Raw genomic sequence first — 16,734 nt, forward strand, 5'->3', positions numbered from 1 at the left:
TGTGAATTCTTCCCAGTTCTTTTTAATATCTTTTGTTTCTGTTAGGTCCATACCATTTCTGTCCTTTATTGAGCCAAACTTTGCATAAAATGTTCCCTTGGTATCTCTAACTTTCTTGAAGAGATCTCTAGTCTTTCCCATTCTATTTTTTTCCTCTATTTCTTTGCACTGATCACTGAGGAAGGCTTTCTTATTTCTCCTTGCTATTCTTTGGAACTTTGCATTCAAATGGGTATATCTTCCCTTTTCTCCTTCCCTTTTCACTTCTCTTCTTTTCATAGCTATTTGTAAGGCCTCCTCATACAGCCATTTTGCTTTTTTGCATTTCTTTTTCTTGGGGATGGTCTTAATCCCTGTCTCCTGTACAATGTCATGAACCTCCATCCACAGTTCATCAGGCATTCTGTCTATCAGATATAGTCCCTTAAATCTATTTCTCACTTACACTCTATAATCATAAGGGATTTGATTTAGGTCACACCTGAATAGTCCAGTGGTTTCCCCTACTTTCTTCAATTTAAGTCTGAATTTGGCAATAAGAAGCTCATGATCTGAGCCACAGACACCTTCCGGTCTTGTTTTTGCTGACTGTATAGAGCATCTTCATCTTTGTCTGCAAAGAATATAATCAATCTGATTTTGGTATGACCATCTATTGATGTCCATGTGTAGAATCTTCTCTTGTGTTGTTGAAAGAGGGTGTTTGCTATGACCAATGCATTCTCTTAGCAGAACTCTATTAGCCTTTGCCCTGCTTCATTCTGTACTCCAAGGCCAAATTTGCCTGTTATTCCAGGTGTTTCTTGACTTCCTTCTTTTGTATTCCAGTCCCCTATAATGAAAATGACATCGTTTTATGGTGTTAATTCTAGAAGGCCTTGTAGGTCTTCATAAAACTGTTGAACTTCAGCTTCTTCAGCATTACTGGTCAGGGCATAGACTTGGATTATCATGATATTGAATGGTTTGCCTTGGAAACAAACAGAGATCATTCTGTCCTTTTTGAGACTGCATCCAAGTACTGCATTTCAGATTCTTTTGTTGAGTTGACTATGATGGCTACTCCATTTCTTCTAAGGAAATCAACAGAAATTTGATTAAAGATTTATTGAGCATGGCCCCACCCACCAGAACAAGACCCTGTATCCCCCTAAGTCAGTCTATCCCATCAGGAAGCTTTCATAAGCCTCTTATCCTTCTTCATCAGAGGGCAGACAGACTGAAAACCACAATCACAGAAAACTAACCAATCTGATCACATGGACCACAGCCTTGTCTAACTCAGTGAAACTATGAGCCATGCTGTGTATGGCCACCCAAGATGGACAGGTCATGGTGGAGAGTTCTGAAAAAATGTGGTCCACTGGAGAAGGGAATGGCAAACCACTTCAGTTATTCCTGCCTTGAGAACCCCATGAACAGTATGAAAAGGCAAAAAAGATAGGACACTTAAAGATGAACTCCCCAGGTTGGTAGGTGCCCAGTATGCTACTAGAGATCAGTGGAGAAATAACTCCAGAAAGAATGAAGAGACGGAGCCAAAGCAAAAACAACACCCAGTTGTGGATGTGACTGGTGATGGAAGCAAGGTCTGATGCTGTAAGAACAATATTGCATAGGAACGGAATGTCATGTCCATGAATCAAGGCAAATTGGAAGTGGTCAAATAGGAAATGGCAAGAGTGAACGTCAAAATTTTAGGAATCAGCCAACTAAAATGGACTGGAATGGGTGAATTTAACTCAGATGATCATTTTATCTACTACTATGGGTAAGAATCCATTCGAAGAAATGAAGTAGCTATCATGGTCAACAAGAGGCCAAAATGCGGTAGAGAGAAGCCTGTGGCTGCTGCTAAGTCGCTTCAGTCGTGTCCGACTCTGTGCGACCCCATAGACGGCAGCCCACCAGGCTCCCCTGTCCCTGGGATTCTCCAGGCAAGAACACTGGAGTGGGTTGCCATTTCCTTCTCCAATGCATGAAAGTGAAAAGTGAAAGTGAAGTCGCTCAGTCGTGTCCGACTCCTAGCGACCCCATGGACTGCAGCCTACGAGGCTCCTCCATCCATGGGATTTTCCAGGCAAGAGTACTGGAGTTGGGTGCCATTGCCTTCTCTGGAGAGAAGCCTAGAGAGCTATATTTAATGGGGTCTCAAAAGAGTCAGACGTGACTGAGCAACTAAATAACAATTCTAAATTCTAGATGTTGTGTAGATGAATTATCAAAAACCTTTAATATCTCAAGATTAATCTGGCCCTTAGGGAAAAAGGAGACATTGTCCTTGAATTTTTCTAAAAGATCTCCCCCTATTAAATATACTGAGACATAAGCTACAAGGAGAAATTGAAGTAAGCCTTAGAAAAGGACAGGTTTCTCAGGTGGCTCAGTAGTAAAGAATCCACCTACCAGTGCAGAAGACACTGGATATGTTGGTTTGATCCCTGGGTTGGGAAAATGCCCTGGAGGAGGACATGCCTGGAAAAATCCCAAGGACAGAGAAGCCTGGTAGTCTACAGTCCATGGGGTGGCAAAGAGTCAGACATGACTGAGCACGCACGCAGTGGGCACTGACAAAAGGACTATGTCAAAGGATAGACTTGCATACTTCCATAACATGTTTAGAAACCCCTACCATTTAAACTTTTTTAGTACTCTGAGGAAGTAGTATTGGCAGTCTCATTGCACAAGGAAGTCTTGTTGTTGCATTTGTCACAAGACATGGAAACATTTTATTTTCATAAGTATAGGAAAATTTGACCTGTAAGCTATTAAGACTGTTGCTTTAGCGAAACGCTATAAGCTTTTCATCAAAGACACAATGTATACCGTGTCCCAAGAAGTGCCTAGAACTTACCTGAACATGCTTGGTTTCCTTCTTTGCCCACATCCAGAAGCATCCCAGTTGCTCATCACCCTCATCATGGAAATGGTGTCATAGTAATCCCTATCACTTAATCTTGATATTCTTCCCATTTCATAAAAGAGAAAAAGCTCAAAAAGCAGATACTCTCCTGTCTTAAGTCCAAAAGTAGACATTCTAATCTATTTATGTTAAAGTAAAACTGGTCATAGCAAACGCCCTCTTCCAACAACACAAGAGAAGACTCTACACACGGACATCAATAGATGGTCAACACCGAAATTAGATTGATTATATTCTTTGCAGACAAAGATGGAGAAGCTCTATACAGTCAGCAAAAACAAGACTGGAAGCTGACTGTGGCTCAAATCATGAGCTCCTTATTGCCAAATTCAGACTTAAATTGAAGAAAGTAGGGAAAACCACTAGACCATTCAGGTATGACCTAAATCAAATCCCTTACGATTATATAGGGGAAGTGACAAATAGATTCAAGGGATTAGATCTGATGGACAGAGTGCCTGAAGAACTATGGAGGTTCATGACATTGTACAGGAGGCAGTACTGAAGACCATTCCCAAGAAAAAGAAAGGCAAAAAGGCAAAATGATTGTCTGAGGAGGCCTTATGAAAAGAAGAGAAGCACAAGGCAAAGGAGAAAACGGAAGATATACCCATTTGAATGCAAAGTTCCAAACAATAGCAAGGAGAGATAAGAAAGCCTTCCTCAGTGATCAGTGCAAAGAAATAGAGGAAAATAATACAATGGGAAACACTAGAGATCTCTTCTGGAGAAGGAAATGGCAACCCAATCCAGTATTCTTGCCTAGATAATCCCATGGACAAAGGAGCCTAGCAGGGGTTGCAAGAGTCAGATACGACTTATTGACAAATGTCTTCAAGAAAATTAGAGATACCAAAGGAACATTTCATGCAAAGATGGGCTCGATAAAGGACAGAAATGGTATGGACCTAACAGAAGCAGAAGATATTAAGAAGAGGTGGCAAGAATACACAGAAGAACTATACAAAAAAGATCTTCATGACCCAGATAACCATGATGGTGCGATCACTCACCTAGAGCCAGACATCCTGGAATGTGAAGTCAAGTGGGCCTTAGGAAGCATCACTACAAACAAAGCTAGTGGAGGTGATGGAATTCCAGTTGAGCTCTTTCAAATCCTAAAAGATGATGCTATGAAAGTGCTGCACTCAATATGCCAGCAAATGTGAAAAAACTCAGCAGTGGCCACAGGACTGGAAAAGGTCAGTTTTCATTCCAATCCCAAAGAAAGGCAATGCCAAAGAATGCTCAAACTACTGCACAATTGCACTCATCTCACACGCTAGCAAAGTAATGCTCAAAATTCTCCAAGATTCAGGAGAATCAGGCTTCAACAGTACTTGAACCATGAACTTCCAGATGTTCAAGCTGGATTTAGAAAAAACAGAGGAGCCAGAGATCAAATTGCCAACATCTGTTGGATCATCAAAAAAGCAAGAGAGTTCCAGAAAACCATCTATTTCTGCTTTATTAACTATGCCAAATCCTTTGACAGTGTGGATCACAAGAAACTGTGGAAAATTCTGAAAGCGATGGGAATACCAGACTACCTGACCTGCCTCCTGAGAAATCTGTATGCAGGTCAAGGAGCAACAGTTAGAACTGGACATGGAACAACAAACTGGTTCCAAATCGGGAAAGGAGTACGTCAAGGCTGTATGTTGCCATCCTGCTTATTTAACTTATATGCAGAGTACATCATGAGAAATGCTGGACTGGATGAAGCACAAGCTGGAAGCAAGGTTGCTGGGAGCAATGTCAATCACCTCAGATATGCAGATGACACAGAACTTAGGGCAGAAAGTGAAGAAGAACTAAAAAGCCTCTTGATGAAAGTGAAAGAGGAGAGTGAAAAAGTTGGCTTAGAGCTCAACATTCAGAAAACGAAGATCATGGCATCCGGTCCCATCATTTCATGCAAATAGATGGGGAAACAGTGGAAACAGTGGCAGACTTTAATTTTTTTTTTTTTTTTGGGGGGAGGGACCTCCAAGATCACTGCAGATGGTGACTGCAGCCATGAAATTAAAAGACGCTTGCTCCTTGGAAGAAAAGTTATGACCAACCTAGACAGCTTATTAAAAAGCAAAGACATTAATTTGCCAACTTATTGGTACTTATTGTGTAGTCAAAGCTATGGTTTTTCCAGTAGTCATGTATGGATGTGAGAGTTGGACTGTAAAGAAAGCTGAGCACCGAAGAATTGATTTTTTTGAACCGTGGTGTTGGAGAAGACTCTTGAGAGTCCCCTGGACTTCAAGGACACCCAACCAGTCCATCCTAAAGGAAATCAGTCCTGAATATTCATTGAAAGGACTGATGCTTCAGCTGAAACTCCAATACTTTGGCCACCTGATGTGAAGAACTGACTCATTTCAAAAGACTCTTGACGCTGGGAAAGATTGAAGGCAGGAGGAGGAGACAACAGAGGATGAGATGGTTGGATGGCATCACTGACTCAATGGATATGAGTTTGAGTAAACTGTAGGAGTTGGTGATGGACAGCGAGGCCTGGCATGCTGCAGTCCATGGGATCGCAGAGTCGGACACGATTGAGCAACTGAATGAACTGAACTTGATTAGCCAGAACTAACACTGTGAATCTATGGATAGTCGGACCACTTACAATGCTCACCTGACTTTTGAACAGCAGAGCATGGCTAGTTACTCATAGATATAACTAATTTAGTAATAGTTTCCTATTCAGTCTCAGTCTCCTTAGTCTGTGGCCTCTAAACAAACCTCCAAAGGGCTGTCCCAGTGAGTTTTCTAAAAATACAAACCAAATTAGGATTTTCTCCAGCTTAAAACACTCCACCAGGACACAGTGTCATTTGCATGACATTTAAGTCATTCATAACCTGGCCTCTGCCAATAATCCCTGCCCAGGTAGGATTATTTCTCTGGAAAATGAGCTCTTTGTGAGCATGGAGCTCTCTCTCACACACCAGTTACTGATAATGATGTTTTTGAAATGAGTAAATGAATAAGCAAATGAAAGAATCCTTTATAAGTAGGTCTGGACACTACCTTTGTGTATTGCCCTTTCAGGTAGACTTGATCAGGTGGGGACTGTAGTTGATTTTTGATATCTGTAAGCAATAGTTGCTTAAAGAAATACAACATGGTATCTTTGCTGCAAGTCTGATTTTAAAGTATGCTTATTTTTACTGTCTGATATTCTCGTAGGTTCAGTCTAACGGTTCAGATGGTAAGTAATTTTCCTGCAATGCTGGAGACCCAGGTTGGATTGCTGGGTCAGGAAGATACCCTGGAGTAGAGAATGGCAACCCACTCCAGTATTCTTACCTAGAGAATTCCATGGACAGAGGACCCTGGTGGGTTACAGTCCATGGGGTTGCAAAGAGTCAGACACGATTGAGTGACTAACACTTTCACTACTTTTCAGAGTTCACAAGTGGTAATTTTTTCCAATTTTTAGCGGGGTGGTGGGGGGGATGTCAAATTAAGGCTTTGATTGGCATATATATATATTTTTTACATTGTGTTTAAACGTGACGTACATGTCATCACATTTTTAAAACCTGAGATTGTTATCCTCTGCTGTTGATGTAAGTAGTTATTGATAATGAGTAATTTTGTTTTTAATTTTGGAGGGGATGGCTTTTCTGCTTAGAAATAATTACCTACAGTTACATGGATTGAAAATTAATACATTAAGTCAATATATGATTTTTGTTGTTTTTTTAAAGGAAGAACTTTTTATTGAAGTATACTTAATTTACAATGCAGTGCTAGTTTTATTAATGTTGAAAACTTTAAAACCTATTTTAACCTATAATTTATAAGTGTTTTTCAATTTATAAATCTAAGTTGTATATGCAAATAAGCAGGTTTTAAAAATTAATTTCAAATTACATTTGTACATTTCAATATATTTGACTTTTTTACACATTTTGAATTCCTGACAGTAAACTTGACACTTTCATAAGCAAAATCTTACTGAGCATTTAAACAACTTTTGAACATCAAATACTTTTCTGTATAGAATATCTCTCAAAATCTTGTAACATTCAATGTAGTTTCTACATTGAGTCAAACTCTTCTCTTTCAATTTAAAATTATGACTGCCAGATTTTTCTTACTGTAAACATACTCAGATTTTCCTGAATTAAAGTATTAATACTATCTGCTTATTTTCTCTGTACTTAATTATAAATCTTCCCAGAGCTGAAAGGAGAGCTAATAAGCTCTCCTTATTCAGCTTACCTAAATAAGGAGAGCTGTTCCGCCCTCTGAGGGAAGCTGAAGGTGCTGGGCCAAAAATTTAGAAATAGGAATCAGAAGCATATCACAGTTTAAGGACTCAGACACGTTACAGTCACAATGCCACTCATTTTATTGGGGATCTTCATGTCCATGCCTCTTAACAATTTTGGTTGCCTGATTTATTCTCGTAACTAACTTCCATCACCCTTATTGTATTACGCTGCTGCTGCAGTGATTGGAATTTATAATCCTCTCATATTTTTGTCTTTTTTTCTCTCACATTTTTGTTGAGCTCTTCCCAACAACTAAAAATGTTATACTTGATTGCTATATTTTCTATCTTAAAGTTTATTTTACAAAGAACTCTTGTTCATTGTGAAAAATTACAAATATAACCAAGTAAAAATAAAAATTTCCTAAAAGTAAAAATCAAAATCTAAGTCATACTAAACAATTAATATCTTTATGTATTCCCTTCTGCCTCTCTCATTCTGCGTTTGTGTGTATATGTAAAACAGGACACTTTTGGCTCTTTGATACTGGCAATTACATCACTGCAATTTCCCACCAATGTGCACTTGCATCCATTGAAATGCTGGGGCTTTTATTTTGCAACTAAAGGAGACTAGAGCAGTTTGGTCTGGGGGCAGGATGGAAAGAGAAAGGAGAACTAAAGGGAATAGGATGATGTGTGTCTCATTCTACCCACTGAGCTGGTTTTAGGACACTCTGATTAATCAGTCAGAAATGGAACAAACTATAGTTAGGTCAGATCTGCACCATCTCCCTCATCAACACTTTGCAATAATGTGGGCATATGTAACATCTCTTGCTGGGAACTTAACTTCCCAAAATAAACAGGGGACATCTCGATTGCACCTAAGGTTCTGCTTTAGGGAGCGCTGGCTCAGAGGTATAATATTCAGTTACACACACACACACACACATATATAAATGTCATGCTACTATAAATTTATTCCATGCTCCAACCAATGCTTTGAGTGCTGTATCAATTTCCTATTGCTTTTGTAACTCATTACCATTTACTTAAAACAAAACAAACATATCATCTTAAAATTATGAAGCCCAGAAGTTTGAACTAAGTCTTATGAACTAAAATCAAGGTATCAGTGCAGTTGCCTCCTTCTGGAGGTTTTAGGGAAAAATCCATTTATATTTTCCTGACAGACTCTAGAGCCTGCCCACTTTCTTGGCCCATGACCCCACATCAACTTTTCTTCCCTTTTCTCCATCATCGTATCATCTTTTTCATCCTTAAACTTTTCTTCCTATCTTTTATTAAGGACCTTGTGATTACATTTAAGGTTTACCTGGGTAATCCAGGAAAATCTTTGTGTTTTAGTCCATTTGGGCTGCTATAATAAAATGTCATAGAGTGGTTGGCTTATATACACTAAACATCGCGAAAGTGATGCTGCTCAGTCGTGTCCGACTCCTTGTGACCCCATGCACTATAGCCTACCAGGTTCCTCCATCTATGGGATTTTCCAGGCAAGAATACTGGAGTGGGGTGCCATGTCCTTCTCCAGGAGATCTTCCCAACCCAGGGATTGAACCCAGGTTTCCTGCATTGTAGGCAGACGCTTTACCGTCTGAGCCGCCAGGGAAGTCTAAAAGAGATATTAATAAAGCGAAACAAGAAGAGGAAAATGTAAAACAAGAGTTAAGGAGAAATATTGGATATGAAGAATAGGTGAAACAGCAGAATAAAGGTGAGGGGGAAAAAATAGTAATGAAAAGGACCAGATTGAGAAATTTTCCCAGAAAGAAGTGGGAAAGGACAATATAAAAGAATATCTGTGGGACATGGCAGATACAAACAGGTGTTCCAGAAAGAGGGGAAAAAACAGTAGAGGAGAAAATATTAAAAATATATATACATATATAAAATTTTGATATTATAAAAAGGTGAAAAGCATGTTAAATAGCAGAGGTTGAAAACTCACAATTAAGACACATTTTAATAATATTTAAAATATGAAAGGTGAAGAAAAGTGTTAAAAACTTACAGAGAAGAACAGATCAGATACAAAGCAACAAATATCAGATTATCAATAGACTTTTCAACAGTAATCATGGATGCAATAAGACAACAGAATAGAGCTTTATTAAAGGAATAAAATTGAGAACACAGAAGTTTATATCCAGCCAACTGTTATTCAATATGGGGGCAAGACAAAAATGTTTTCAAGTACAGGTAGTTCTCACTTTGAATAGTGGTGGACTAAAAAGGACTATGCAAATTGAAACCATACAAAGCCATTTAAATCATTTGAAAACTTATGATTATTCTATGGCATTAAACTTTTTTGGCCAACACTTTAAAAACTCTCTACTGGTTATAAATATATGAGGAAATAAAAAGTCAAGCTAATATTTATTTAGAACATTGTAATTTAAATCTTAGAAACACTGAGAATTAAGTATAGTCTTTTTAAAAAAGCACTGTGAGTATTCCGAATAGTACTTGCCTTCTTTTTCCATATAAATTTTGATGTATAGATTGCCTCAGTAAAAGAGCTAATTTGTGTTTAACTCTTTTTTGGCCATTTTGAGAGTCTTCTCTTTGCACAAATTCTTGGTGATGGTGAATTTGTAAAAGGCTTGTTTCATCATCATATAGTATTTGGTGATCATAACAATCTGTGTGCCCTGATTTCCCCAAAATACTCTGATTTTAAACTCCAAAAATAAAATAAAATAAAAAACAAAAAACTAAAAACTAAACTGAAGATTCTTCATGGTCTCACAGCATGACCTTACAGCTTTCCAGCAAATCAGTTACAGATATGTAAATTTATGCAATGAAAAGGAATACTGTAATTTTCCAGTAACCAACACAATAGAAAACAATAAACTTTTTCATGCTTTATAAACTGAACTACAGCTATTGAGAACGGAGCTTTTTTTTACCTTCAGTTTGGAAGTCTCCTTGTTCTGAAACAGGCTTCCCAGGCGGCACTAGTGGTAAACAAGCCGCCTGCTAATGCAGGAGACACAGGAGATGCAGGTTCGACCTCTGGATCGGGAGGATACCCTGAAGGAGGAAATGGCAACCCACTCTACGATTCTTGCTTGGGGAATCCCATGGACAGAGGAGCCCAGCAGGCTAGAGTACATGATGTTGCAAACAGTTGGACACAACTGAGCACACACGGCTTGTTCTGGAACAGTTTGTTTCTTGTTCAATACAATATTCATACAAAATTAAATACTCTGAATTTTCTTTCAACAGAAGCAATTAATATGATGGGGGACATTATATAGTTAGTGTAAGTTATTGTTGAGATCCTAGCTTTATTTGGGGAAGTTTGGTATCCAGCCCATGACTGCCACGTGAGCAGTGTTTCTCAGGACTCACCTTAGACATCTTTTGAAGCTTTTAAAAGAAATAGCAGCAAGGCCATTAGCTGAGGCAGCTATTATGCCATGGTTCTTACATCAGCAAAACAAAATCTAAGCCTGTAAATGCCTCAAGGTTACAAAATCAAAACACTAAGGACTACCAATCACAGTCAACTAGGTTTTAAGCTATAGCCTAACCAATAATTTCCATAAAAAAACAAAAAAATAATTTTCTTACTGTGCTTCCATCTTTTGTCTACAAAAGTTTCTTCATGCACCCCTTTCTGTGTAGTGCTCTTTATGTTTTGGTTAGGTACTGACCAATTTCAGTTGATATTTGCTCAAATAAATTCAAAATTTATAATAGGTCTCAATTTCTTTTAACAAAACATAAACCAGACTCTTACTCAGTTTCTCTTTTGTAAGGGGAGGGAATGACTTTTAACAATAGCAATAATGCCCCCTCTTAAAATAGCTAGATTTGTGCTTGCTACTCAGTCTAAATATTAAACCTTTTTCATATTTACTGATATGTATAGTTAGTAAATTAAAATATTTGATTTAGAAAGTGAAGTGCATGATAGACGAAGTAGAGACTGAAAGTGGAGACAACTAACGTTCAGTTCAGCTGAGTTCAGTTCAGTCTCTCAGTTGTGTCCGACTCTTTGCGACCCCATGAATCGAAGCACGCCAGGCCTCCCTGTCCATCACCAACTCCCGGAGTTCACTCAGACTCACGTCCATTGAGTCAGTGATGCCATCCAGCCATCTCATCCTCTGTTGTCCCCTTCTCCTCCTGCCCCCAGTCCCTCCCAGCATCAGAGTCTTTTCCAATGAGTCAACTCTTTGCATGAGGTGGCCAAAGTACAGGAGTTTCAGCCTTAGCATCATTCCTTCCAAAGAAATCCCAGGGCTGATCTCTTTCAGAATGGACTGGTTCGATCTCTTGCAGTCCAAGGAACTCTCAAGAGTCTTCTCCAACATCACAGTTCAAAAGCATCAATTCTTCGTCGTTAAGTCCTACTTATAAAACTGAATTCCATTCATATTCCTGTAAACTGATTACCCCATTCAACAATACAATGAAGTAAGTTTATTTCATGTTAAGAAATACAATTTCATATCACAATTTTAATGCCTCTACTGAATTCTATACTATGAACATACCATATTTATAAATAATGGTATGATAAATATTTTTGTACAATCATATTTGAACAATTATTTGATTCTTTTCTTTAGAATACAGATCTTCCTCAGCTTACAGTGGGGTTAAATCTTCACAAATTCATCAGAAGTTGAAAAATATCATAAGTTGAAAATGCATTAAAACATGTAACTTAATATCAAGGGTTAGCCTAGCCTACCTTAAATATTCTCAGAACACTTATATTAGCCTACAGCTGGGAAAAAAGAACACAAAGCCTATTTTAAAACAAATTGTTGACTATCTCATGTAATTTATTGAATACTGTATTAAAAGTGAGAAATAGAATTTTTGTATGGGTACAGAAGGTCAGGAAGGGCGGCGGTGAGGAGACACCCCTCGTCCAAGGTAAGGAGCAATGGCTGCACTTTGCTGGAACAGCTGTGAAGAGATACCACACGCCCAAGGTAAGAGAAACCCAAGTAAGACGGTAGGTGTTGCAAGAGGGCATCAGAGGGCAAACACACTGAAACCATACTCACAGAAAACTAGTCAATCTAATCACACTAGGACCACAGCCTGGTCTAACTCAATGAAACTAAGCCATGCCCATGGGGCAACCTAAGATGGGGGGGGTCATGGTGGAGAGATCTGACAGAATGTGGTCCACTGGAGAAGGGAATGGCAAACCACTTTAGTATTCTTGCCTTGAGAACCCCATGAACAGTATGAAAAGGCAAAATGATAGGATACTGAAAGAGAAACTCCCCAGGTCAGTAGGTGCCCAATATGCTACTGGAGATCAGTGGAGAAATAACTCCAGAAAGAATGAAGGGCTGGAGCCAAAGCAAAAACAATACCCAGCTGTGGATATGACTGGTGATATATGGAAGGTCTGATGCTGTAAAGAGAAATATTGCATAGGAACCTGGAATGTCATGTCCATGAATCAAGGCAAATTGGAAGTGGTCAAACAAGAGATGGCAAGAGTGAACGTCGACATTCTAGGAATTAGCGAACTCAAATGGACTGGAATGGGTGAATTTAACTCAGATGATCATTATATCTACTACTGTGGGCAGGAATCCCTCAGAAGAAATGGAGTAGCCATCATGGTCAACAAAAGAGTCGGAAATGCAGTACTTGGATGCAATCTCAAAAACGACAGAATGATCTCTGTTCACTTCCAAGGCAAACCATTCAATATCACAGTAATCCAAGTCTATGCCCCAACCAGTAACGCTGAAGAAGCTGAAGTTGAACGGTTCTATGAAGACCTACAAGACCTTTTAGAACTAACACCCCAAAAAGATGTCCCTTTCATTATAGGGGACTGGAATGCAAAAGTAGGAAGTCAAGAAACACCTGGAGTAACAGGCAAATTTGGCCTTGGAATACGGAATGAAGCAGGGCAAAGACTAATAGAGTTTTGCCAAGAAAATGCACTAGTCATAACAAACACCCTTTTCCAACAACACAAGAGAAGACTCTACACATGGACATCACCAGATGGTCAACACCGAAATCAGATTGAGTATATTCTTTGCAGCCAAAGATGGAGAAGCTCTATACAGTCAGCAAAAACAAGACCAGGAGCTGACTGTGGCTCAGAAGGTGAACTCCTTATAGCCAAATTCAGACTTAAATTGAAGAAAGTAGGGAAAACCACTAGACCATTCAGGTATGCCCTAAATCAAATCCCTTATGATTATACAGTGGAAGTGAGAAATAGATTTAAGGGCCTAGATCTGATAGATAGAGTGCCTGATGAACTATGGATGGAGGTTCATGACATTGTACAGGAGACAGGGATCAAGACCATCCCCATGGAAAAGAAATGCAAAAAAGCAAAATGGCTGTCTGGGGAGGCCTTACAAATAGCTGTGAAAAGAAGAGAAGCAAAAAGCAAAGGAGAAAAGGATAGATATAAGCATCTGAATGCAAAGTTCCAAAGACTAGCAAGAAGAGATAAGAAAGCCTTCTTCAGCGATCAATGCAAAGAAATAGAGGAAAACAACAGAATGGGAAAGACTAGAGATCTCTTCAAGAAAATCAGAGATACCAAAGGAACATTTCATGCAAAGATGGACTCGATAAAGGACAGAAATGGTATGGACCTAACAGAGGCAGAAGATACTAAGAAGAGGTGGCAAGAATACACAGAAGAACTATACAAAAAAGATCTTCAGGACCCAGATAATTACGATGGTGTGATCACTGACCTAGAGCCAGACATCCTGGAATGTGAAGTCAAGTGGGCCTTAGAAAGCATCACTACAAACAAAGCTAGTGGAGGTGATAGAATTCCAGTTGAGCTATTCCAAATCCTGAAAGATGATGCTGTGAAAGTGCTGCACTCAATATGCCAGCAAATTTGGAAAACTCAGCAGTGGCCACAGGACTGGAAAAGGTCAGTTTTCATTGCAGTCCCAAAGAAAGGCAATGCCAAAGAATGCTCAAACTACCGCACATTTGCACTCATCTCACACGCTAGTAAAGGAATGCTCAAAATTCTCCAAGCCAGGCTTCAACAGTACTTGAACCATGAACTTCCTGATGTTCAAGCTGGTTTTAGAAAAGGCAGAGGAACCAGAGATCAAATTGCCAACATCTGCTGGATCATGGAAAAAGCAAGAAGGTTTCAGAAAAACATCTATTTCTGCTTTATTGACTATGCCAAAGCCTTTGACTGTATGGATCACAATAAACTGTGGAAAATTCTGAAAGAGATGGGAATACCAGACCACCTTATCTGCCTCTTGAGAAATCTGTATGCAGGTCAGGAAGCAACAGTTAGAACTGGACATGGAACAACAGACTGGTTCCAAATAGGAAAAGGAGTACGTCAAGGCTGTATATTGTCATCCTGCTTATTTAACTTCTATGCAGAGTACATCATGAGAAACGCTGGACTGGAAGAAACACAAGCTGGAATCAAGATTGCCGGGAGAAGTATCAATAACCTCAGATATGCAGATGACATCACCCTTATGGCAGAAAGTGAAGAGGAACTAAAAAGCCTCTTGATGAAAGTGAAAGAGGAGAGTGAAAAAGTTGGCTTAAAGCTCAACATTCGGAAAACGAAGATCATGGCATCCGGTCCCATCACTTCATGGGAAATAGATGGGGAAACAGTGGAAACAGTGTCAGACTTTGTTTTTCTAGGCTCCAAAATCACTGCAGACGGTGACTGCAGCCATGAAATTAAAAGATGCTTACTCCTTGGAAGGAAAGTTATGACCAACCTAGATAGCATATTTAAAAGCAGAGACATTACTTTGCCAACAAAGGTTCGTCAGTCAAGGCTATGGTTTTTCCTGTGGTCATGTATGGATGTGAGAGTTGAACTGTGAAGAAGGCTGAGTGCTGAAGAATTGATGCTTTTGAACTGTGGTGTTGGAGAAGACTCTTGAGAGTCCTTTGGACTGTAAGGAGATCCAACCAGTCCATTCTGAAGGAGATCAGCCCTGGGATTTCTTTGGCAGGAATGATGCTAAAGCTGAAACTCCAGTACTTTGGCCACCTCATGCAAAGAGCTGACTCCTTGGAAAGGACTGTGATGCTGGGAGGGATTGGGGGCAGGAGGAGAAGGGGACGACAGAGGATGAGATGGCTGGATGGCATCACTGACTCAATGGACGTTGAGTCTGAGTGAACTCCGGGAGTTGGTGATGGACAGGGAGGCCTGGCATGCTGAGATTCATGGGGTCACAAAGAGTGGGACACGACTGAGCGACTGATCTGATCTGATCTGATGGGTACAGAATGGTTATAAATATATTGGCTGTTTACCTGTGTGATTATGTGGCTAACTGGAAACCACAGAATAATGCACAACATAAGAGTTGTGAATTTCAGTTTTTATTCTGGTAACTTACTGAGGACTGTAGACTGGGAAGTAAACTCTCAGATAGCTCTGAGGAACTGCTCTGCAGAGACAGGGGAGGAGCTTGTACGTATAGATGAATTTTTGGCTAGAAAATACATGTAGTCAAGCACACATCTTGGTAAAATGTTACTGTTAATCACACAGAACAGATATCTCAAGTTGATGGTTTTTACTACTCTTCTGTGTATGGGAAGATGCCAGAATCTGGGATCATCAAATTCTTCCTGACATATGTACTTTAACTACCTAGGGGCCCCTTTATTCAAAGGACAGAATGCCTCATTCTGTTTTTCCATCCTGCAGTCTCTGCAGGGTGCAATGTCACTGGGCAATTCCAGTGGCTTGCAATTTAACCCTTTGTATAGTTGGCTGATGAGAGACACCCATCGTTCTTTTTAGTACATAGCTTCCCCACTCTGGTAATAAATCTTACTAAGGTTCATGCTCACTTTGTGCCATGGTGTTAGGAATGCTCAAGGTAAGGCAAGGATTTCGTTGATAGGCCATTTGTGTGCTATATCTATATGAGACCCTATTGAAAACCTAACTGCAATTGATTAGCTAAGTGAAGAGATCCCATCTAGTAATATCAATATAGTGGACCAAACAGAACTACAATTTCAATCTCCTAAAATAAATTTTCTAACAGCCATTCCATTAGAGCCTTGAAGAGGAAAAAAATCCACCAAGGTAAACCAGAAGTACTGGACATAGTTGACCACAAACCCAACAATTGGATTTGTTTTTAAGTCTGCATAGGATCATGCTCATGATAGAAAAAACAAATGATTTATAGAAAAGTTCAACAAATAAAGAAAACACTCTAACTCTATAGGTCAGGTTCCCCATCTTGGGATAGCCATCTACTTCTGATGTCAACTTCTCATCCTGGGGTAGGCATCATTTCTGTTTGAGCATTGTTTTACAGTGACTTTCAGACCAGTATTCCTCTCTGTAGGTCAGACCAGTGCTAGGGGCACTTCTTAAGTAGGAAATGTGAATCCAAGAGTCAATTCCCTTCAGTTTTGTTGTGAGCAAGTCAGTTAAAAGTTCCTGATAAGGGCTTTCCCATTTATTAGGAGAAGGTCCTTTAAATGATGTCTTTTCCAGGGTATATATAATCTCCTGGTTGTAGGTTATTGGGTATCTGATCTTTGTCCAGAGATGTTTCTATCTTTG

The sequence above is a fragment of the Bos grunniens genome, chromosome 8 (assembly GCF_055505025.1).
Source record: "Bos grunniens cultivar Pamir isolate PY7600 chromosome 8, Bosgru_T2T1.0, whole genome shotgun sequence".
NCBI classification, from domain to species: Eukaryota; Metazoa; Chordata; class Mammalia; order Artiodactyla; family Bovidae; genus Bos; species Bos grunniens.